This window comes from Gobius niger (assembly GCF_951799975.1).
Source record: "Gobius niger genome assembly, chromosome: 1".
NCBI lineage: Eukaryota > Metazoa > Chordata > Actinopteri > Gobiiformes > Gobiidae > Gobius > Gobius niger.
In genome coordinates, this window is record NC_136852.1 from 33,248,063 (window position 1) to 33,271,213 (window position 23,151).

A 23,151-nucleotide genomic window follows, 5' to 3' on the forward strand; every position below is an offset into this window, starting at 1 on the left:
AACAGCCTGGAATCAAATCAGCTCATATCAAACTCACATATTAGGTTACAATCCAGTCTTCTTCCACACACTCCCTCATTTTATCTCCCCCTCTTTTAGCAACAATGTTCCTCCAAAAAAAAAAAGCTCAAAGTCATCCCTCTTCTCTGACCTGGTAAACTCTCTCCTGATTTAAATGTTGCCAGTTCTTTTGTTGTTGTTTTTCCCCCCACAGTCGCTCCTGCTCTGTGTGGTAATGGACATGTATTTTTCATGTGTCTTCACGCTTGGCCTGCAGCGCTCCATACACTGTACAACAGCAGACCCCCACACTCCTGCATCCATTCATACACTTCCACACACAATGCAGCGGAATGTGCAAGACGTGAGAAAAGAAGAGGCAGTGAAATGAACGACTAATGGGTCCAAGGATCATTTTACTTTTACCTACGCACTACAGCGACTGTGTTTCCCATTCACAACATGTGTGGTATCAGCATGACGCACGGAATCCCTCTAACAACACTCTCCAATCCAAATAAGGTCCTTTCCTTTGTGGAAAAAGCCATCTGCAAATGTCCAATGGGATGAAGACACAAATTTCATCTAGAGCTGATATTTCCTCCGATAAATGTTCCATTCGATTACATTTTTCCCCCCAATATATTTTAAAGGGGGGGTATTATGCAAAATCGACTTTTTCAAGCTTTACATCATGTTATTCTGTCATTCCTTCATTAAAAACGTGCCTGAAGTGTTGCCTTGGCACATTCACGTATTTTTGAGTAATCTGTAAAAACTCTGATGATCCCCATTTTAGGGATAGGTTTGCCTGAGTCCTCCTAGGAACGCCCCCACCTCCTGGAGACGCCTCGGAGCTTTCGTCACCAGCCGAGTAACCAACCACTGCTCCTCAGCAGAACCCCCTCCCCACTGATGCCACAGACAGCGTGTGGAGGGGGCGTGTCGAAAAGGCTCAGAGGTTCTTAAAGAGACAGAGGCCTATTTCAAGACATTCACTACAGCCATTTTGAGAGAGACATTTTATACAAGGCAGTTATTCTAATTTACTGCATTTACAGACCAACAGAAGGTTTGTCATCATTGTAGTGTGATATAGACTGGTGCCCCCTCTTTAACTAAATCCTAAATCATTAATACAATATATTATTTTCTGAAAATAAAAAATCGATTTGACTTGACATCGATTTTTCCCCCCCAGCCCATAAAAAAAGTAAAAGATTCACATTGTGTCTTTGAATTGGAATATTTTCCTGATCCACCTGCAGTGTCTTCATTATCTTCCATTTTGCTGGTTACAAAGTGTTGTGCTTATCCACTGGAGCCAATATTTGTTGAGGGCCATGTCTAGTTCAGATTCAGACGACTTTGTTAATCCCGCTGGAGGAAGCTGCTTAAACAAACAAACACAGCTCACTTCTAAATAAGATTCTAAAAGTGTAAATCAACAGAGAGCGTCCAGGCGTGCCACGATCCAAACCAGCAGCCATTATTTCCACGTTTTTCACACTGAATTCCAACAAAGCACACAGGCTCTGGCGCTGACAACTTGTCCGGTAATATCTGCTAATGTGCGCCGGGCTGTTGGGGCGTGTGCCGTGAGCGCTGCTGTTGTGACAGGAAGCCGAGCCGCTGCTGAATATTGCAACGCCAAAACACGTCTGAGAGAGGCGAGGAGAGCGAGGCCTGCGCGGATAGACCGGGATAAATGGAAATCAATGCTTCAGACGCCCAATCACCGGGGCTTTGTTTGGAGGACTCCGCCGGGGGCGCTCGCTTTTATCAATGGGCTGAATGTTATTAGGGTAAATGCTAAAGTACACCAGACGACTGGATGAGGCCAATATTTCCATTCCTCCAAATCCGTGGTCATTATAGCCAGTAATCTATTTCATCACTGCTTTTGACCAGGGCTGGGACTTAAAGGGATATTTCAGGGTTTTTGACATAGGGCCTCATTTCCTAGTTATCCAGAGCGTTGCTGATTTCCGGAGATATTTTTTTTGTAATTCATGCAGTTCTTATATTTGAAGTGTTTCGTGTTGCTAGGCTAATGCAAGGCTAGTGCATTTCTATGGTATCAGCTAGCCTGCATTAAAAACAGTCTGACCAGCTCCACAGAGCATCTGAGGCAAATCACTTATAACACCAGACTAACCATATAAATGTTTGTGTCCATAGAGTCATTTCAACCGTTTTGCATTTAAAAGACCTTATATTTGAGCAGCATCTGCTTCGTGGTTGTATAAGCTACGCAGCGGCGGAGTGATCTGCGAGAAAATAGTCCCTCAAAATGTGATCACTCATGTGATGCAGGTCAGTTATATTCCAAACATTATTCTATGGACACAGACATTTATATGGTTAGTCTGGTGTTATAAGTGATTTGCCTCAGGTGCTCTGTGGAGCGGGTCACACTGTTTTTAATGCAGGCTAGCTGATACTATTGAAATGCACTAGCCTAGCACAAGCCTAGCGCCACAAAACTCTTCAAATATATGAACTGCTTGAATTACAAAAAAAAATATCTCCAGAATTCAGCAACACTCTCGATAACTAGGAAATGAGGCCCTATGTCAAATATCCTGAAATATTGATATGTATGTTATGTTGTTGTGAGTGTTACATTCTTTTACGCAATTCATCACATTGTGAAAAAGTCCAGAGATGGAACCTTTCTACTCACGTGTTTCTGGTACGCCCATGAATCTGACGCACACGCTACATCCGCTCAGTGACGGATCAAAGACACGCATGTGTTGTTTCTATGTTTACAGCCCGCACCGCCCCACAGCCATTCAGAATGACACAGTGTAATAGGTCTGAATGGACCACGGCTTTCATTCTGTCGCTGCTAAAACTAGCAACAAGAGGCAAATCTCCGAGAGGCAGCAGTGAGGCGTAATAAGGAGTAGTTTTATTCATTCACTCTGTCCTTAACCTGCAGCTCACACATCACTATTCACCAGGGGAATGGGGACGATTGTTTGCTTTAAAAATATCCTGATGGGACGATAGAAAGGACTATTGTATAGAAAAAATGTTCAACTCTTCAAGGCAATGCTTTATGCCCCTTTAGCTTTATCTATTTGACTATACAATACTATACTACTATGTACAATGGAAATTGTGGCACTATAGTTACTGTTTAGTTACTGTTTACAAGTTACATGAATGAAACACTTATTATACTATTATACTATGCATGCACTTTGCACCAATCTGTTTGCTGAAGGTCAACAGATTAACAACAATAAATATATTTGTCGATCTATTTATTTGTAAAAAATGGCTCAACATGTAGTTTTTAGTTGTAGGAGTAGTAGTTTAGGTGTAGCTTGGCATCCGCACAGTAAAATGAACATATTACTGTGCAGATTTCGAACTACTCCTGGTATTATTACGCCTTACAGTATAGTTCCCCCTTTTATCCGCTTAGAAAATCCACATTGTTTAATTTTGTGTAATTATACTTTGTAGTGTAACACTTCACGTAACCATATTTAAATAGGGAAAACGTGGAAGAGCTTGGTAGCTTCTATCTTCACCTTGTGTGGAGCTATAGAGGAGAGAGGGAGAGGCTAAATGCTAACGCCGTCTGCGCTGTGTTTGCGTGACTGAAGGCACGGGTGAAGATCAGACAGGTCCTAAAGAACTCGTCAAAGCTCAGGTAAGAACATATCTCAGTATGTAAAAACTGTGGCCTGTTCCTTTAAGAGGCAAAGGTAATGAAGACACATTACATATCTATGTCCAAAAGTATGTTGTGTGTCAGACAGGCTCATGTGGACAGATATGTGAAAGAGAATATGACTCACCTGAACCAAGAGGTCGACGGAGGACAGAGGCAGCAGCAGCAGCAGGGAGAGAGAGAGAGAGAGAGGATGATTAGACAATATTATTACATTATAATAATTAAAAACACACAAGAGAACTGTTTCATGCATGACAAGTCAGTTATCCTTCTCTAGACTCAATCATTGTTAACTATTGCAAACTCAAACAGGGGATCGGTGAATGTGATTTAAAAACAGGTGGGGGAGGAGGGGGAGGGCACCACCTCATGACATCAGCAGGTGGAGCAGACCGTTCTGAGCTCTTGTGCAGGAAATGGAGGGAATGGATTGAAACAAAACAAACTTCATACTGATAAAAACAGGACATTACAGGTGCAATGAGAAAGAACCCCCGTGATATAAAAGGTTTATGGGAGAGACACATACATAGGTTTTACCCAAATCTAAAAGTTTCTTGACTGGAGAGCTTACAACCTATAGGCCAGTTTCTCCTTTCAAGAAGCTTTTAGATTAAGGTAATGCCACACTGGAGATGAATGTGCTCAGTTAAGAGGTAAGAGGATTTTAAATTCCAAGGCTTATTTCGTGGACTTTTGGATATCTCAACCCTTGGCTTCACTTTCCGCCCGCCTCCCCACGCCGCCCCTTTGTCCCGGCCCAGCGCGCTCCCCTCGCCGCCTCAGAATGAAGGAGTCACAGCCGTGCGTTTAATGTGAGCCGACACTTCACGTCGCGGGAGACAACGCGCCAAATTAGCCGATAATTAAATTTTTGTCCATTAGGGACGAGCGCAGTAATAACTCACGCGGTAGGAGCATAATGGCCGACTCCATTAAAGCGTCTCCATCCCGCTCTGGGGCGGGAGGAGGTTGACAGACAGACAGGCAGCCCGACAGCAGCTCAACACTCATGCAATCTTAATGAAAGCGAAGACACGCGGACTTCAAGGTTGGACTCAAGGACTTCTCAAGCACTTTCAAGGTCCAACATGTTTTACACCAAATCCACACGTTGAGGAACTTGTGCATCTTTGGAGTCCAGCAGATGCGATAGTGAAGAACCCAGCTCAGGACACCTGCAACGAATGTGTGAGCATGGGAAACACACTGGAGAGGGAGGACTGCTCTTCGTTTGTCGCTTTGGGCGATCGACGCCAGCAGAAAGGGAAATTTCCAATTAATTAAAAAGGTACAAGCCACCTTTTTTGCTAATGGTGTGCAAATAAATCAATGGTTCTGTGATGAGCACAGTGTGAGGGCTTTAGTGATGGGAAAAGGGGTGTCAAAATGTGTCCTATGTTTATACCCCTTAAGCCACTGTTGGGGTGGCTTAAGGGGTTCTTCTGGTTTTGCATTAGTTGCTAACCTCTTTGGCAACCAATGCAAAACCAGAAGCAACATTTTCAATGATCCAACGGCAGAATGTGAGACACTCATTGTTCATGACTGGTTTATTACTTCTAAGTCTCGTTTCTCAGTCAGAAACGATCAGCTCATTTCTTTGTAATGTCTTGGTTTTAGTGTTGTTTAGCCGTATTAGCTTTGTTTTCTCCATTCATTCCCAGGGTTCAGAGGTTAGCATTCACTGCATCACTGTCCCATGTTCAATAAAACTGTTTTAAAGAATGAAACAAATGCTATATTTGATATAGAAGTGAATGATTTGAAGTGTTATTAATGAGGAAAATCCATGAACAAATGGAGCTAAAGTCTGTGCCTCCTAAGCAACCAACATAAAATGTGAAATACTGTAAAAACTTTATTTTCTTGCTAGATCTGGCATAAGGTCAGTCACAATTATCAAAGAATCATAATAACTCAAAATAGATCAAAACGGTATCAAGGAAATAAGTGGTGTTTCTCATTATTACATTGAACTGGGTTAGAAGGGCCAGACACAAGATGGCCGCCAGAACTGCCGTTCGTTGCAATGTATTACTATGGCCATGTCCTATCTATAGTTTTATTAAAGATCTTTGACTGCATGGATGAAACAAAAATACTCACAGTTACATGTTTCCCACACATTCATTAGTCTAAAATATGAAATACTGATTTTGGTTGAAAAAGCCTTCATAAAGCACACAGCGGGACCTCTAAAGCTCCCCTGCATTGATCCCCTGTCCTCACGCGTGTGTGTGTGCGTGTGTGTAATCAGACAGCTGCTGGAGAAGCGCTAGCCTCCAGCGGTTAGCGGTTAGCCCGGCCCTGACAGCGGTCCACAGGCCTGGCTTCATGCTCACTGGTCCAGGTAATTACCCCGTCCATCTGACCCTCTCCCCTCTCTCGCCCTCGCAGCCCCCTCCACTTCAGCCCCCACAGCACCTCTGCACCGGCGCACAGCAGCCTGGACCTGCAGCACGGCCGGGGCTCGGGCTCAGCCACAGCGGTGTGCGTGGATCTGGAGGAATCCCTCGCACAGCTCGACTTTCGATACAGTGAGAGTAGATTTTAAATTCCCCTTGTGCCCGTGCATTGAAAAACTACTACAAATTAATACTGAAGCGTAGACTGTAGACTCTGCCAACCGACTGCAGTGAAACAAGGCTAAAAACAATAGGCGGCTAATAGCAAGATGAGCTTCAAAGTGAAGACAAGCCTGCATTTGTATTTGACTTCATTTTCCTAAGGCACTTTTTTGTCTGCATTTGACCCATCCTTCAACCTTTGCTAACAGGACAACCAGTTGGACCAGCCTTTGTGCAGTGCCCTGTTGGGGATATTATAGTGCTGACGGGTAAAGGAGTGCCGGGAAATCCACCAAGACATTTGGAGAGAAAATGCAAACTCCACACGGAAAGTCTTGGTTCAAGAACAAAACCATGGAAGGCAACAGCTGTAGCTCCTCAGTGGATCTAAAAAAACACTGAGGAGCACTTCATGACATCAGCAGGTGTTTGGAGCATGCGAGAAGACGATGCCATCCATCCATCCATCCATTTTCTTCCGCTTTATCCGGGGCCGGGTCGCGGGGGCAGCAGTCTCAGCAGAGATGCCCAAACTTCCCGGTCCACACACACCTCCTCCAGCTGTTCTGGGGGGACACCGAGGCGACACCAGGCCAGCTCGGAGACATAGTCCCACCAGCGTGTCCTGGGTCTTGTCCCACTAGGACATGCCTGGAACACCTCCCGATGGAGGCATCCGGAACAGATGCCCTTGCCACCTCAGCTGGCTCCTTTCGACGCGAAGGAGCAGCGACTCTAGTCTGAGCTCTACTGCGCCCTTCGAGAAGACGATGGACTGAAGAGAAATTAGTCAGGAGTTAAACATCACACAGTTCCTGGTGTTTCTCACGAGGAAACCACCCTTCCTCTTGTATTCAAGCAGTTAAGGAGAACTGTTAACTGCTGCCCAAACTCATTTCTAGTTCTCATAATACCTTGACAGATTTTACAGAACAGCTCATTCATTCTGTTGATTGGAGGCTACGATTACAAAAACAAAGCCATTCTACCCACACTTGTCTTTGGCAGAGGCCCAGAACCCACTTTTGGCTCCCGACCCGCCAGTTTAGAACCTCTGCCTTGAGAAGCGCCATCACCAGCCGTGCCCGGGAATGCGCAGTAATTTCACAGCTCACGGCCTCTCGCGTGCGTGCAACCGAAACCATTGGTAAAGCGGAGGTAAACACGGCGGCGGCCTGTCTCCAGACGCGCGCATCAGCTCATCTCATTTCAGTACAGCGGCGGCAGCAGCAGGAGTCGCCCGATCGGGGGGGGGGGGGGGGCGGAGGGGGTAATGGAGGGGAAGGCGAGAATGGAATTAAGACAATAGCGGTGCATCTGGCTCCTGTGGGCTCTCGGCGGCGTACCGCGTGCATAATTATCAAACACCTGGGAATGTGCCCTGAATTAGAACGCTGCACTTTATGGCTTTATTCAATCATTTTTCCGCCTGGGTTTAAGCGCGCCCCGGAAACATCGGCAACAAAAGGGACGGCTCATTACGCTATGAGCTTTTCCAAATCGCATTAAAGCAAGATTTCTGAAGGACTGCCTGGAGCGTCAAGGAGATTCTGGCATCGCGCAAACCCATCGTGTAATGTTTACGAAGGTCAAAGGGCAGATGACCGAGACTTCGTTCCTTCACAAAAGCACCTGGATCGGAGGTTTTGATCATTTGCTTCCATTTGCGTCATCCTTCTCCTTTCCACTCGCCAGACTCGACTCAGTGGTTGGTCAAATGCTGGAACTGGAACCACGAACTTGCTCCGATTATGGCCGTGCTCAAACAACCTCCGCTCCAAACAAACCCCGACGGACAAGACATGGTGACGGGAGTCCTGGCCCAGGGTTCACTTCAAAAACGAAAATATCACAGCCTAGTTTTAGTCAAAGAAACTAGTTACACTGAAACTAGTTTTAAAGTTGTTAATGGTGGACAGAACTATGCCCCAGATATTTTTATCGACTGATAAAAATGAAAAGCGACTAAAATATGTGGACTTCAGTGACACGGACTAAAAAAGAACTTGTTTATGCACAAGAAATAGGTCTCTGCTTTGTCCCCGTGGGAGACGCTCCATGAAGAAGTATAATCCCATGAAATACACTTCATTTTAGATTTAGTCGACTAAATTTACATGAACTGATCATAGACTAAAAATAGATTACGTTATTTGTCAAAAGGCTAAAACTAAAACTGAATTGAAATATGTCGTGCAATGCAAGAGCAGTGCGACTTGGAATCCCATGGGAACTTTGCTTAAATCGAGGTCCATCTTAATGAATGTTTATGGCTCCAACTTTTGATTTTGTTTTGGACTCTTTGACACCTATGCCCTCTGCTGGTGTTTTGTGAAACTGCATTTCACATCAAGGTTCTCCTGGAAGTTATTTTCTCAACACACCTAACCTTCCTGTTCCGTCTCGTATCCTTAACCCGTTGAAAGAAGGTTTAGTGAGTTGTTTCTAATTCTGGCTTGATCAGCAGTCGCTACCATTCGGTTGGACTGGTTTAGACCAGGCTTGAACTGGTTTAAACTGGGTTTGAACTGGTTTAGACCAGGCTTGAACTGGTTTAAACTGGGTTTGAACTGGTTTAGACCAGGCTTGAACTGGTTTAAACTGGGTTTGAACTAGTTTAGACCAGGTTTGAACTGGTTTAGACAGGTTTGGACATGTTAGGATTGGTTTAGACCAGGTTTGGTTTGGTTTAGACCAGGTTTGGATTGGTTTAGACCGGGTTTGGACTGGTTTAGACCAGGTTTGGATTGGTATAGACCGGGTTTGGGCTGGTTTAGAGCGGGTTTGGAATGGTTTAACCAGGTTTGGATTGGTTTAGACCAGGTTTGGATTGGTTTAGAGCGGGTTTGGATTGGTTTAGAGTGGGTTTGGAATGGTTTAACCAGGTTTGGATTGGTTTAGAGCGGGTTTGGATTGGTTTAGAGCGGGTTTGGATTGGTTTAGAGTGGGTTTGGAATGGTTTAATCAGGTTTGGATTGGTTTAGAGCGGGTTTGGATTGGTTTAGAGCGGGTTTGGATTGGTTTAGAGCGGGTTTGGATTGGTTTAGAGTGGGTTTGGAATGGTTTAACCAGGTTTGGATTGGTTTAGAGCGGGTTTGGATTGGTTTAGAGCGGGTTTGGATTGGTTTAGAGCGGGTTTGGATTGGTTTAGAGTGGGTTTGGAATGGTTTAACCAGGTTTGGATTGGTTTAGAGCAGGTTTGGATTGGTTTAGAGCGGGTTTGGATTGGTTTAGAGCGGGTTTGGGCTGGTTTTGATCCAGTTTGGGCTGGCTGAGAATGGGTTTGACTCATTTAGAGCAGCTTGGTACTAATTTTAAAACTGAGAGGTCTAGTAAATTTTATTTTATTAACATTTATGTTTCTTCCCCAAATGGCAAGGAAATATTGTATTCAATTTTTTTGATTGTTATCTCAAGGGTCTTGCATTAAGAGGTTAACTGTAGTTGACAATGTATGTGCAGTATTCACTTGGGGGAGGTGTGATGGGCAGAAACTAAACCGTCTATGTCACCGTCTCTCCCCATAGTCCCACAAAACAATGCTTATATTTGTGTGAGACCAATATCTAATCTACCGCCGCTTAAGCCAAAGATTTTTCACTCCGTGCACAAACAGTAATGGAGCCTTAATGGACCAATCCCTCTTGGCCCGGCTCAACAGTGTCCCATTAGGACTCCAGCTGGGGGGACGGGGGCACTGTTGCTCTGCTCCGGTCAGTGGGGCACTAACTGCCCCCCCCCCCCCCACTCCAATCCCCAGTGATAAATACTCCACGGCGCATTGGATGACACCGAATTTTTCATCATTAATTCCAACCATTATGAGGCTGTTTCCCCAGCATTGATCGCCAGGGCCCGTCCAGCTGACGCAAGGCCCTCCAGGGTGGGAGAGTGTGTGTGTGTGTGTGTGTGTGTGTGTGTGTGTGAGGCGGGGGGCACTGGGACTGTTGGGAGAACGCCAGGAGCCCAGTGAAGCGCGGACTGGGGAAGGCTAGAGTAAGCACAGATGTGGAGACTGCCCGTCGCATGCTAAGTAGCCCGTGAGCAACGCTAGCGAGTGTTTAGCTGCACAATAGAGGTCAACTGTGGCACTGGACCGGCTCTAATGGTCGGCGGCCGCAACCAGACTAAAATAGCCATCTCTCATTTTACATCATGGATTTGAAACAGATTTTCCCAGGGTTTGGGGTTTCCAAAATCGATATCAAGCCCAATGAACCGCCGCTTCTGAATTCAGATGTTATTCCACATTTTAGCATCAAACACACGCAAAAAAAAAAAAAAAAAATCCTCTTGCCACATCATTCTGCGACCTCGGAAAAAAGGGTTTATGTGTCAATAGACAATGCTACAACAAAATGATCAGACTCTTGTGTTTCTTTAGCTTTCATTACAGCAGCATTCATTCTGGTCTAGTTTGCAGTTTTAACATGCTCATTCATTCATTCTCCATCAGAGTCTTGCATTGTTGATGGGAGAGACTGACCACTGTGCAAGCTTTCTCCAGCACATCCCAAAGATTCTCAATTAGGTTCAGATCTGGACTCTCTGGTGGACAATCCATGTGTGAAAATGATCCCTCACGTTCCCTGAAACCACACTTTAAGAACAATTTGAGGCTATTGAAATAATCCCGCGCCATCAGGGGGAACAAAATAATCCAATAGAATAATCTGATCGAGATGTGCAGGTGTTTGGGCACATAGTGTTGCTGAATCTAAACCAGCTGCAGAGATCATACAGATCATACAAATCCAGATGCTAACGTTTATTCAACAAGTCCTCCAAATCCATACGACACAAGTGGTCGTTTGTCTTATCCCTTAATTACGACCATATAAGACGTTTACTAAAACAGCGCCCCCAAGCTCCCATTGAGGGTATGTACATTACATTTAACCCGATTCAGAAACGACTTTATTTTACGTAGTGTTTTGCGATGACGATTCCAAAACTCAAACGCAAAGAAATAAATCACAAACTTGCAAAATGAGCCCCACATGCAATAAGTAAAGCCGTCCCAGGTCTTCAGCCCCGCCACACCTGTGGAGGAACTGAACGTCCAGCGGTGCCAAAGGCTCTCCAAGCGCGCTCTGCGCTATTACGCATCACACCTCCCCAACCGCAGCAGCGGCGGCTATTCACCATCCTCATCATTTATCATATTATATGTGTGGGCTATAGGTCATCGCCATTTTACTCACAACAACAGCGACACCAAAGCACAACTCACCATTGACGCCTTCGTTTCTCCTCCTCCATATGCGTCACTGCCAACTCCATAAACTCTCCTGTCCGCTTCCATCTCTGTCCTCAAACGTCCTCGTGTCTCAGACTCCGTGTCTCCCGTACGTCCGGTTGTCCGGTGACCGCGGCGATCCTCGGATCCGCCCCGGGTTCCAGTGCGCATGATGCAGGGAAACACCTCTGTCATCCCGACAAAGTCGGGCCTCTGCTCCGCTGCTGTTCTCCACAAAGTCCCGCATCTCTGTCAGAGTTCCTCTGGAGAACGTGCTCCAAATGTCCTGATCAAACTGAGCTCGTTCATTTCTCCGCAGTTTCGTCATTTAAGGATAAAAATATAAAACATCACAGCTGTTTAGCTCGCGGATTTTTCCAACTAGATTTGACGGACACTCGCTCTGTCCAATGAAAACACGTGAATCAGCTCGAGGGCGTTTGGGCAGGTGAGCCTGCGCTCTGATTGGCTGAAGGGTCTGTACGTCATATCCAGTAATATTTGTTAATAATTATCATCATTATATTATAAACAATCTGAAATAAACTGTTATAGAGCAATTCCTCTGATGTCTGTGATTTATATGAACAATGTTACACATTTTATTATTTTTCTATTCAAACTAAATGTCTTGGTCATAATAATCATTCTGCCCATATGTGTTTCTATGACATAATGGGCTAAACACATGAGTGCAGCTAAAGGTTAAGATCATTTATGTGTCATTACAAATGTGTCTCTGCATTTGGCCCCTCCTTCGACTGAGGCGACCCGTCAGGAGCAGTGGGCAGGAGCGTGTAGCATCTGGGGACCATCTCCAGATGTGGAGCCAGGCTGATGGTCAGAATCACCTGCTGGAGGATTCACCTAATGCACATGTTTTATGTTTAAAGGAAATGTAATAGAGACACTGCAGATGTGGCACTTTGTGTTCAGTGTGAATGTTTTGTCATGTCTGATTGTGTGTGCGCAGATGAGCGGCTCTGTCGCCAAGAAAAAAGACAAATCCCCCTCTGGGGCTAAAGACGTTTATCTTATCATATCTTATCTTTTGTTGGGGTGCAGATGAACTCCACACCGAAAGGGAATTTAACCCAGGACCCTCTCGCTGTGAGGCCAGAGCACAAACCACTCAGCCACATGTGCTGCCCATCATGTAAATCATACAGACGACTGTCACGTGTGTTTTAATAAAATAAAGAAATGTAAACATGACTTTATCAAATAGTAATGAGGAGGTTGCATTATTTCTGATCTGTTTTGTGCAGAGGAACATCATCATCATTCCCTATGATGTAAACTCTAATGAACAGCTGCAGGGACAGATGTGCTTCATGGAGTTCTGGACAGTCCAATTGCGTCCAGTTCTTTAGGTTCCTTTGTGAGCCAGTGTACGACACTGAGATGGTCAAATGTACACGCTCACTTTTATGTTACATGACTTAACACTGATGATCCACATGTGGCTGTGGCTCCACCGACATCACATATGATCAACCAACACACACATGCACCACATGTATGTGCGAACCCTCACGGTCCAGATGAAACGTGACATGATGAAAACTATAAGAATTATGTTTTTGTTTCTTAATTTTATCATAACCCCTGAGTAAATGTTTGTCTAAATTCTGATATGTGTAAAAAATACCCCAGAAAAAAATAAATCACAATTATTTTGATAAGACACAAGAAAATTAATACAGGTTTAGATTCATTGCGCTTTGATTCATTTTCATTTTTTTCTTCAGTTTGCCGCTTGCAGATTTACTCAGTAAAAAGAGAACTACACTCGAGTACAGATACTACTTCAAAATAATATTACTTGAGTAAAAGTAAAAAACTCAAATAACAATTAAAAATATAAATAAATGGATCCCAGAAAGAATAGTTATTGCTGCGGTAAATATATAAATGCATAAGTAGTAGATAATAAGAAATGTACAAATAAATAAATCAAATCAAATACATAAACCCCTTTCTTTTTTCTTCCCACCCGTGCACCTTTTGCTATAGGGTTAAATCCTACTTTAGTCCATATAAATCACAGGCATCAGAGGAAATGCTTTACAACAGTTTATTTCAGATTGTTTATGATATAATGATGATAATTATTAACAAATTCTACTGGATATGACGTACAGACCCTTCAGCCAATCAGAGCGCAGGCTCACCTGCCCAAACGCCCTCGAGCTGATTCACGTGTTTTCATTGGACAGAGCGAGTGTCCGTCAAATCTAGTTGGAAAAACCCGCGAGCTAAACACAGCTGTGATGTTTTATATTTTTATCCTTAAATGACGAAACTGCGGAGAAATGAACGAGCTCAGTTTGATCAGCACATTTGGAGCACGTTCTCCAGAGGAACTCTGACAGAGATGCGGGACTTTGTGGAGAACAGCAGCGGAGCCGAGGCCCGACTTTGTCGGGATGACAGAGGTGTTTCCCTGCATCATGCGCACTGGAACCCGGGGCGGATCCGAGGATCGCCGCGGTCACCGGACACCCGGACGTACGGGAGACACGGAGTCTGAGACACGAGGACGTTTGAGGACAGAGATGGAAGCGGACAGGAGAGTTTATGGAGTTGGCAGTGACGCATATGGAGGAGAAGAAACGAAGGCGTCAATGGTGAGTTGTGCTTTGGTGTCACTGTTGTTGTGAGTAAAATGGCGATAACCTACAGCCCACACATATAATATAATAAATGATGAGGGTGGTGAATAGTCGCCGCTGCTGCGGTTGGGGAGGTGTGATGCGTAATAGCGCAGAGCGCGCTTGGAGAGCCTTTGGCACCGCTGGACGTTCAGTTCCTCCACAGATGTGACCCCAGGGCTGAAGACCTGGGACGGCTTTACTTATTGCATGTGGGGCTCATTTTGCAAGTTTGTGATTTATTTCTTTGCGTTTGAGTTTTGGAATCGTCATCGCAAAACACTACGTAAAATAAAGTTGTTTCTGAATCGGGTTAAATGTAATGTAAATGTACATACCCTCAATGGGAGCTTGGGGGCGCTGTTTTAGTAAACGTCTTATATGGTCGTAATTAAGGGATAAGACAAACGACCACTTGTGTCGTTTTCTGTTGGAGGACAGTCTCCGTTTATTGATTTCCTTCTGATCAGGAGTTTTGATGACTGGATCAAAAATTGGGCGTTGCAGTTTAAGGAAGCGTGTAATCAATGACATTCCTCCAATGCCGACGTCCCTGTGGGTAAAATGCCAGCCCTGACCCCGGGCCGAGGCCACGGTTATACGGCTGCGGACCATCAAATGTCACCAGAGTTTGTCTCACACTAACAAACGTCAGAAGTGCCCTTTATCAGGTCTGCGATCACTGCACCGGGTCAGCGGCCGAAAACAGCACCCACCGCTCCACTCACGTGCCCCGGTCCGACAGGGCGGAGCAGAGCTACGGCCCTTTTCAAGATTTCTTCTCGTTTGCTGTTTGACTTACAAATTGTTGTTGTGCTCGATCAAACCATCTTGTGACTCGACTGATCTTTAAAAATAACTTGAATGAAATGGAAGTGAAATTTACAAATCATGCTTTTTTTTATTGTTTTAAGGTCGACCAATATGGGTTTCTCTAAGGCCGATGCTGCTGCATTTGTCTACACTAAATATCCTTGGCCATATGACAGGCTTTACGTGGCATTAACATAAATAACTTACATAAAGTGATCTGATCCTTACAATTTTGTCAGATCATTTATTTCAGAAACTAAAATCCCCCTGCAGTGGCCGATTTTATTGTATTACTTTAGCTTCTGTCCCAGCCTTGCTAGCCATGTTCATTTTGCATCTTCATATTGACTGAGGTTTAGCTGGTGAAACAACTCTTTCCAATGCAAAAAAACGGAAGTCTCCATCACTTGCAGTCCTGGAGATCCCGGCTGTTATCGGTGTTAGATCGGCCGATACCTGATATTGTGAAAAACTCCCACATCAGCCCAATATTTTGGTCATCCTCTACTTTTTTACCCGACAGGATCAACTGGAAGATGAAGAAATACTGCACCTTAAAACTCCTTAAGTCAGCAGTTCTCAAACTAACATCTGACTTCTTCTGGTGGTGTTTCAGCATCATCTGCACATTTTACTGCTTTTATTTTAAATGAAAAACAATGTCGAAAGAGTCCATTTGAACCTCCGTACGGGCACATATGGTCCGGATGTCTGCGCACCATGACTGTGCCCACCCCCAGCCGCCCCATCACTGTCTTTGAAGACGTATTGGCCAATTGCATTATCTTCTCCCCATTTTCAAATTTACTAAATAAAGCATAATGCCTTTTTAATGCTGGAGTTTGCCGATAATAGCCGCATTATGGGGAATATGGAGTGGCTGCAGACACACTTAATTAATCTTAATTGCTTTGAAACGAGCCCGTCTGCAGAATGGCTTCCCTTTTCTTCCAAACCCCTTCTCTTCTCGTGACAATATTGCACGCTTCCTTTTCTTTTTTTTTACCGCCGTCTTGGTTTGCGATGATGAAATGCACGTTCGCTGCCTATCTCTCGCTCATCCCCGCTCCCTCTCCCGGTTTGGAGCTTGCCAGAGTGGTTTAGGCGCTGGGTAGGGGGGGGGTTGGGGGTGCAGAGTAATGGTGGTAGTGGAGTCCTTATCGCCCCAAAACACACCTGCACCCCCGCCCCGCGGCCCCAAACGCTTAATTGCCCCCCAAACGGATCCCCCTTCTATGGATCTTGGGGATGTCATATCGGCCTGCGCGGTGTTTTCCGGGATATAGGGATGTCTGCTGTCCGTCAGAGCGGCTGTGCCAGGGAATTACAGCTTTAACACGGTAGGAAGGGGAGTCCACGGGGGGGGGGGGGGGGGGGGGGGGGGGGGGACATGACGGAATGTGGCTCTTTTGCACGACATGCTGGTGTCTTCAACCTTTAAACATTACAGGATTGTTAAGTGAAAAATAATAAATCAAAATTAAATCAAAAATTAAATATAGATAATTGACCACCGAGCCAGGTCAAAGAAAGGCTAAAATAAACCAGAATAACTGACTTAATAATCAGTAATCATAACCAGTGTCCAAACAAACAGTTGGAAACGTATATTATTTTGTATTAGTTTAGTGGTTGTGTCTGAAATGCAGTGTAAGTGCTCTCAGTAGTGCAGGAGTTTTCCATCATAGAAAGAAGGCTCTTTGCTGATCAGTTTAAAGCAGATTAAGAGCTGTGGTCAGTCTGAATCTGAGTTTGAAAATGTATTGCAACTGACTTACAGTATTGCTAACTGCCAGACTTATCATGTTTAGGCCAGATCATTAAACTATGACTCAAACTATGTCTTGAGCATTTGACACCAACATTGCAGACTCCAATGACCAAACATGTCCTTCGTGTGATGCTGTTGTGGACAGACACTCTTCATGGGTGAGGCCTTTAGATCTGTGGTTCCCAACCTGGGGCGGGCGGGCTCCCCTGGGGGCAGCCCCTGGAATTGCAGAGGGACCTAAAGCTTTCGAACTGAGATCCAGTTGACCCAGAACTCCCCAAACGAACACAACAATCAGATGACAGAGCTGGTCACATAAGTGAAAGCTTTCTGCTCTGAAGTCAAAGCTCTTTGTACTAAAGATGCAGCCTCTTTTTATTAGTTGTGGCGCAAGATTTGATTCACAAACACGTTTTTTCCATTAAAAAGAGTCTGGCTCTTTGAAATGAACGGATCCCAAAGACTCGGCTCCCAGTTAAGAGCCGTAAATCCCATCACTACTGTTCAGAGGTAGATAAATGGTAGATAAAATGATCATGTATGACCACGAAAAGATGAGAACAAGACAAATGCTTACTGGTATTGTGATGTTTTAATGCATTTGGGGGAAGGAGGTTTTGAACTGGAGGCTCGACCTGTCTCCAGCACGAGCACTGAGGGCACTGCTTTAGACCAACTCTGACCGCATCACATGATAAATCCAGGAAACATCAGGAAGTAACAATATGATCAATTGGAAACAAATCTAAAGTAAAATGAGCCAAACTGCTCAGTCTGCAACATTCCCACAGCGCGGGGGCCGGCGGCTGAGGAGCTGACTCTGTACTTGTCCTCTCCTCAGGACACGAGCAGGAGCATGCCCCCGGGTCGTCCCACAGTCAGCAGCTCCTTGTGTGTGTCCCCCCCCGTGGGCCCCGGGGCTATGAGGGCCTCCTGTCCACAACCGCTCCGCCGACATATGCACGTGTTCCCAGCACGGCGGGGCAGCGGGGGGTGGGGGGGTCATGAATATGGATGTCCAGGTACAGCTGTGAGCCGGGGGGACAGAGGCGCAGTGAAAAGGGCAGATCTCTGACCGATTCACTGTCATCGCTGACATTTGCCGTATCGGGCCGAGCCTCCTCTGCTTTCAGGTGAGCGCTCAACACGCTGGGACGACATGCACAGGGGACATGGGAGAGTGCAGCACGGACACGCCTCACCATCAGCTGATGAGGCTGAAACCACCAACAGGGAAATCCTAAAAGTTTATTCAACAGCAAAGTCAAACCTTTACACACTACACTGTTTAAAAATAAATACAAATATTTAAAACCTAAAAACAAAGGTAAAATTGCCAATAGGCCTTTTTTTTAAGACAAAGCTATATGAAAATGACCTTTTTCCCTGTAAATGATAAGTTCTAATGCAATCACTATCCTGATACCATGGGGAGTCTTCAATGACTCTCTGTATATATTTGTAAATGTATCCTCTATTTATACAGGTTTAACCCTCACTGGGCCTGATCTTGTGCCTGGTGAAAGGACAGTGTAAGCTTCTAGCCATATTGTTTGTGTATTTTCCGAGTGGCGGAGCTATGGGCCTTCATCACTTACGAGAGGGCGTGGCTTAGAAAAAGTGGTCGACTGAGGCTGGTTTATTACAAACAGCACTGAGGGCTCTGCTCTGATGGCATTTCCTCGTTCACATCGCGCTGCCTTGTGTTCTTCCTTAAAGGGGGGGTATTATGCAAAACAGACTTCTTCAAGCTTTACATCATGTTATTATGTCACTCCCTCATTAAAAACATGCCTGAAGTGTTGCCTTGGCACATTCACGTACTTTTGAGTAATCTGTAAAAACTCTGATGGCGGCCATTTTAGGGATAGGTTTGCCTGAGTCCTCCTAGGAACGCCCCCACCTCCTGGAGACGCCTCCGAGCTTTCATCACCAACCACTGCTCCTCAGCAGAACCCCCTCCCCACTGATGCCACAGACAGCGTGTGGAGGGGGCGTGTCGGAAAGGCTCAGAGGTTCTTAAAGAGACAGAGGCCTATTTCAAGACATTCACTACAGCCATTTTGAGAGAGACATTTTATACAAGGCAGTTATTCTAATTTACTGCATTTACAGACCAACAGGAGGTTTGTCATCATTGTAGTGTGATATAGACTGGTGCTGTGTGATTGAAAAAAGCAGAATACCCCCTCTTTAAAGGTGGGGTATTACCTTTTTTTAGGTAGTACCATTCTATAGCATACTCACATAACTATGCCACCCAAAATTGTTTGGAAAATGCAGCAAATATCAAAAACAACTTAAAATAATTTCCCCTCACAGCAGCACTGTTCCTGCCGCTGCGATTTGGCCTCTGTCTCTTTAAGAAACGGCCATGAGCACTCCCCCTTCAGTACGTTGTTGTTGTTTTTTATGCCTATATAAGTACAGACAACATAAGCCAGGGGTTTCTTACAAAAGTATTTCAAACAGATGAATTAAAAGTCTTGCAGGGGCAGGTGCTGTGGGCTGAACTGAGGAAGAGAACATGGGGCAGCAGGAAAATGGCTGCTGGCAGGAGATTACCCAAAAATACATGAATCAATCTGAGCACTGGAGGTGTGTGTTTCAGGAGGGAGTGACACACTAACATGATAAAAAGCTTAAAAAAGGGATTTTTACATAATACCCCCCCTTTACGCATCACTAGGTGCTTGTGTCCCGAGAGAAAGACATGGAGCCTGAGCCGGTCCCGCTGTGGCGCAGATCGGCACTGCGACCAAAAGCACACGTTCACTCAAGTGTCATTTGCGAGAGAGACCTTTAAATACATCAATTACTTTCAAACATAAATGAACGATACAAAACCCTGACAGGTCAAATTGGACGTCCATGCACCAAATAATCTATGTATGAACACTGCACAGATCAGCTAACATCCACTTCCTGACCAGACATTTAAAAAAGTCACGCTCTAATATTTGATAGTTCTGCCTTTATCTTGGATTCGCTGTGGCTTTGTTTCAACAAACTTCTGCAATGTCCAAAGATCCAGCGCTGCATTAACTTTTCACCAAGATCTTGTATTGATGTGAGAGTGAGACCACGGCGCAAAGCCTTGGCTCGAAAACAGATCTGAGTTTCAACTGTCCGAGGGAGTAGTCCGCCTAAGTCCTGGACCTGCACAAAGACCCTCGAGGCAGCTGATGTTTATATTCTGTAGTAGTTGCTTGCTGGTTGGAAACTCCTGCCACATTGATTAAACTTATCCTCAGCACTTCCTATAGAATATGCTGCACTCGAAATCCGCCGAGCAGCCAGTACTTCCCCCTCTGGTCCGGCCTGTCCGCCCCGTCCGCCCTGCCTGTCACCTGCTTGGCTCCGCGAGTGCTCCATTATCCCCCCGCGACAAAGGACTAAGAGGCTAAAACAGTGTGTGCACATGATAAAGCCCTCGCAAGCACTATCTGACCCGCACGACGCCAATCCAATGCACTGTGCGGGAGAGGAAAGTGTGTCCTAAATGTAGCCAAAAGCACAAGGGGAGGGAAAAAAAAAGAAAAAGAGGTTTTGCAAATGAGCCCAGGCAGGAGAGATTAGACTAAACACGAGGAGGCAGCAGCAAACATAAGCACTCCCAGACCTCTGCTTATCCCCGACGCTATTGTTAAACAAATGTCAGCCGGCGAAACGGCCACGCCGCCCAATCTTTTAGCGCCGCGACAGACGCTTAGGCAGAGGAGGAGAGGACGACAAGCCCTGACCCACATGCTGCACATGATTTAGTCCCACGTCTGCAGGGTGTTAGGCCTCTTTATGTACATGTGCAGCAGCCTTAACCACTAGACCATCGGCAGCACGTGATCTCAAGCACATCTGGGTCACTATGGGGAACTTTGGTGGTTAGAAATATGCTATATACCTAAAACAGCAAACTCAAAGTTTCCCTTTTCTTCCTGGTTCAAAAAGCACACCGCCCCTAAGCCCCGCCTCCCCACGCTCCCCCCGCCTCCCCACGCTCCCCACGCTCCACACTAAAACAAACCACAGGCTCCGTGATCAGAAAGGACAGCATTCTGCGATGGAGGTGCTATGAGAGACTAAAAGGCTCCTAGGGACTTCGGGCTGTGGGAGGAGCTTGGGGCTGTGGGAGGAGCTTAGGGCCGTGGGAGGAGCTTAGGGCCGAGCTGTACAAGCCGACGTTGTTGTTAAGGGTAGTCAGCGGGGAAGAATCAAAGACAACTCAAATATATGTGAACTTATAGAGTCAAAACTGTTGGGCAATGTTTAATATTTAATGTTTTTACTGATACGTAAGGTTTTGGCACAATTCATTTAATGACTTCTAACCTCTTAACTGCTAAGGACTAGTGCAGGGCCTCATTTGAAAGCTAAGACCTACAAAACTGATCTAAACAGATCTTTTTCCTCGCGATGATGCCGTGTTGGCGTCACGGTTTTTTATTGCATTTTATTATTGCTTTTTCGTTGCTATTTTGACACTTTTTTCAAAAAACTTTTCATGGTGGTTAAAAGATTCATGATTTTTAATGCCCCGCAGAAATTCTGCTATACAACAAAACTAGGTGTACCATTATGGATGATTGTGATGATTGCTTTTTATGCTAAATAAACTGTAGGTCATGTATAATGTATGTTAGAATCCTGGTCAGAGTCAGTGCTGAGCCCTGGAGCAGATCACACCAGCCTTGGCCATAACACAGACTTATAAAACAGTCGTGTATTTCCTCTTCCTGTCTCAGTGGTGTAAAGCACTGAGTATGGTCATGTGACCCAGTGAAGGGCCCCGGCCCGTCACTTGAGAACCACTGCTCTGAACATTGTATCAGTGCATTTGTAAACCGTCCTGTTGCTTGTGGCGTCCGTGACTTTTCTTTTTTATCATTGTGACCTTTAAGCAGCAGGTGACCTTTGCAGGTGAAAATGATGAACTATTTATGGTTTTGAGACATTTCTATTCCTTGTTTGAGGTGACGGCTGCCCGGTTTAGTTCTATATTATATATTATATGTTGCGTGAACTCTTAAAGTGGTATCTCTTGCCTCTCTTGTTATATGACCATGTCATTGTTCTGAGCTGCATGAGGCAGGATCCATATCACACAAGCTCCGAGGACGTCCGCTTTGACCATTAGTTTGCAAACACAGGCTACAACAAAGACGCATGGATCCTTAAAAATGTGCAAAATTTCCCGTGAAGAGACTGACTGATTTGCCAGAGAGATAACAAACTATGCTGCTGTTGACAAAGGTCGCTTTGCCGTTCAATAGCATTTAGCCGCTCTTAGCACAACATATAGCCACGTTAGCTTGGTGGCTAACCTTCTTGTCTCCACTGTTTCTTGGTTTGGCGCTTCAGAATAATGCACTTTTGTGATGGAAACAGACCGGAGTAGAGCATCCATACTGTTGGAATAACTCCACTCCTCCGGTCCGTCCCCGGCCCTTCAGATTCTCCGCTCTGTATTCTCCACACACTCCGGCGCCGCTGCCAATGTGCCGGGACACGCTCGGCTGGACCGGACCTCCGTGACCCCAGGAGGGAGAGCAGGTGATGGGGGCAAACGGGACATGAGGCGGAATAACATCAGACACCGTGGGTTCAAAGGGACCCACCGGAGGTTAAGGCACAGGTCCTCTGGATAGAGTGGTGCGCCGGAGCTCATTTAGGCAGGATCAGGCGGGAGGGCTACGGCAAGGGCTGGGCGTATGATACAGTGTCGATCATAGGAAAAAAAACAACAACAACATTATGCTACCAAGTGCACAATGTATAAGTTGTCATCAAATAAAAACAATAGTTACCGGTGATCATCATCAATATTTTTACCTTCACAACTCTACAGCAAATAAAAAAGCCTTCTTTCAAGTTATAGATATCCATAAAATCTTCAATAACAGGCGCAAAAGGTTTTCAAAAAGCATTCATCTGAACCGTATTGTCTCCTCTGGATGACTAGGAGCTCCCACAAATATTATTTAGAAGCATAATTACAAAGCTGCATGATGGATATTCTGTTCCCATTTGTCCACAATACTCCGACGATCGATCCTGGTGAAGTCCTATCTATCCGGGAAAGTTGTAAAGTTTCAGAACAGTGTGACAAATACAAGTCATTTGAGCTTTGAAGCTGGTAAAAGACCTGATCACCTTATGTTATTCACCCACACAGTTGTATTGACAATGAAATAAATAATGTTCCAAGTTGACGGAAAAACACGTCCTCCATCCAGGAACAAGTGGAGCACACCATCAGCACACGCCTATGGTCTGAAATGGACGGGATTCTTTCATATCTGAGTCTGTCTCCAAAGCTACATTTCTGTAAGAGCAATGCGAGGTTTTCTGTACAATCAAAGCACATCAAACGGTGTTCTTAGCGTCAATATTGAGATGGAAATATAAAAGCA

General features: G+C 45.1%; 1 protein-coding gene across 6 annotated transcripts in view; it reads right to left on the reverse strand.

Annotated features, from left to right (window-relative positions):
- The window catches only part of robo2 (roundabout, axon guidance receptor, homolog 2), a 567,892-nt gene that overhangs the window by 239,258 nt on the left and 305,483 nt on the right, over positions 1-23,151 (reverse strand). The gene's annotated exons all lie outside the window — the stretch shown is intronic.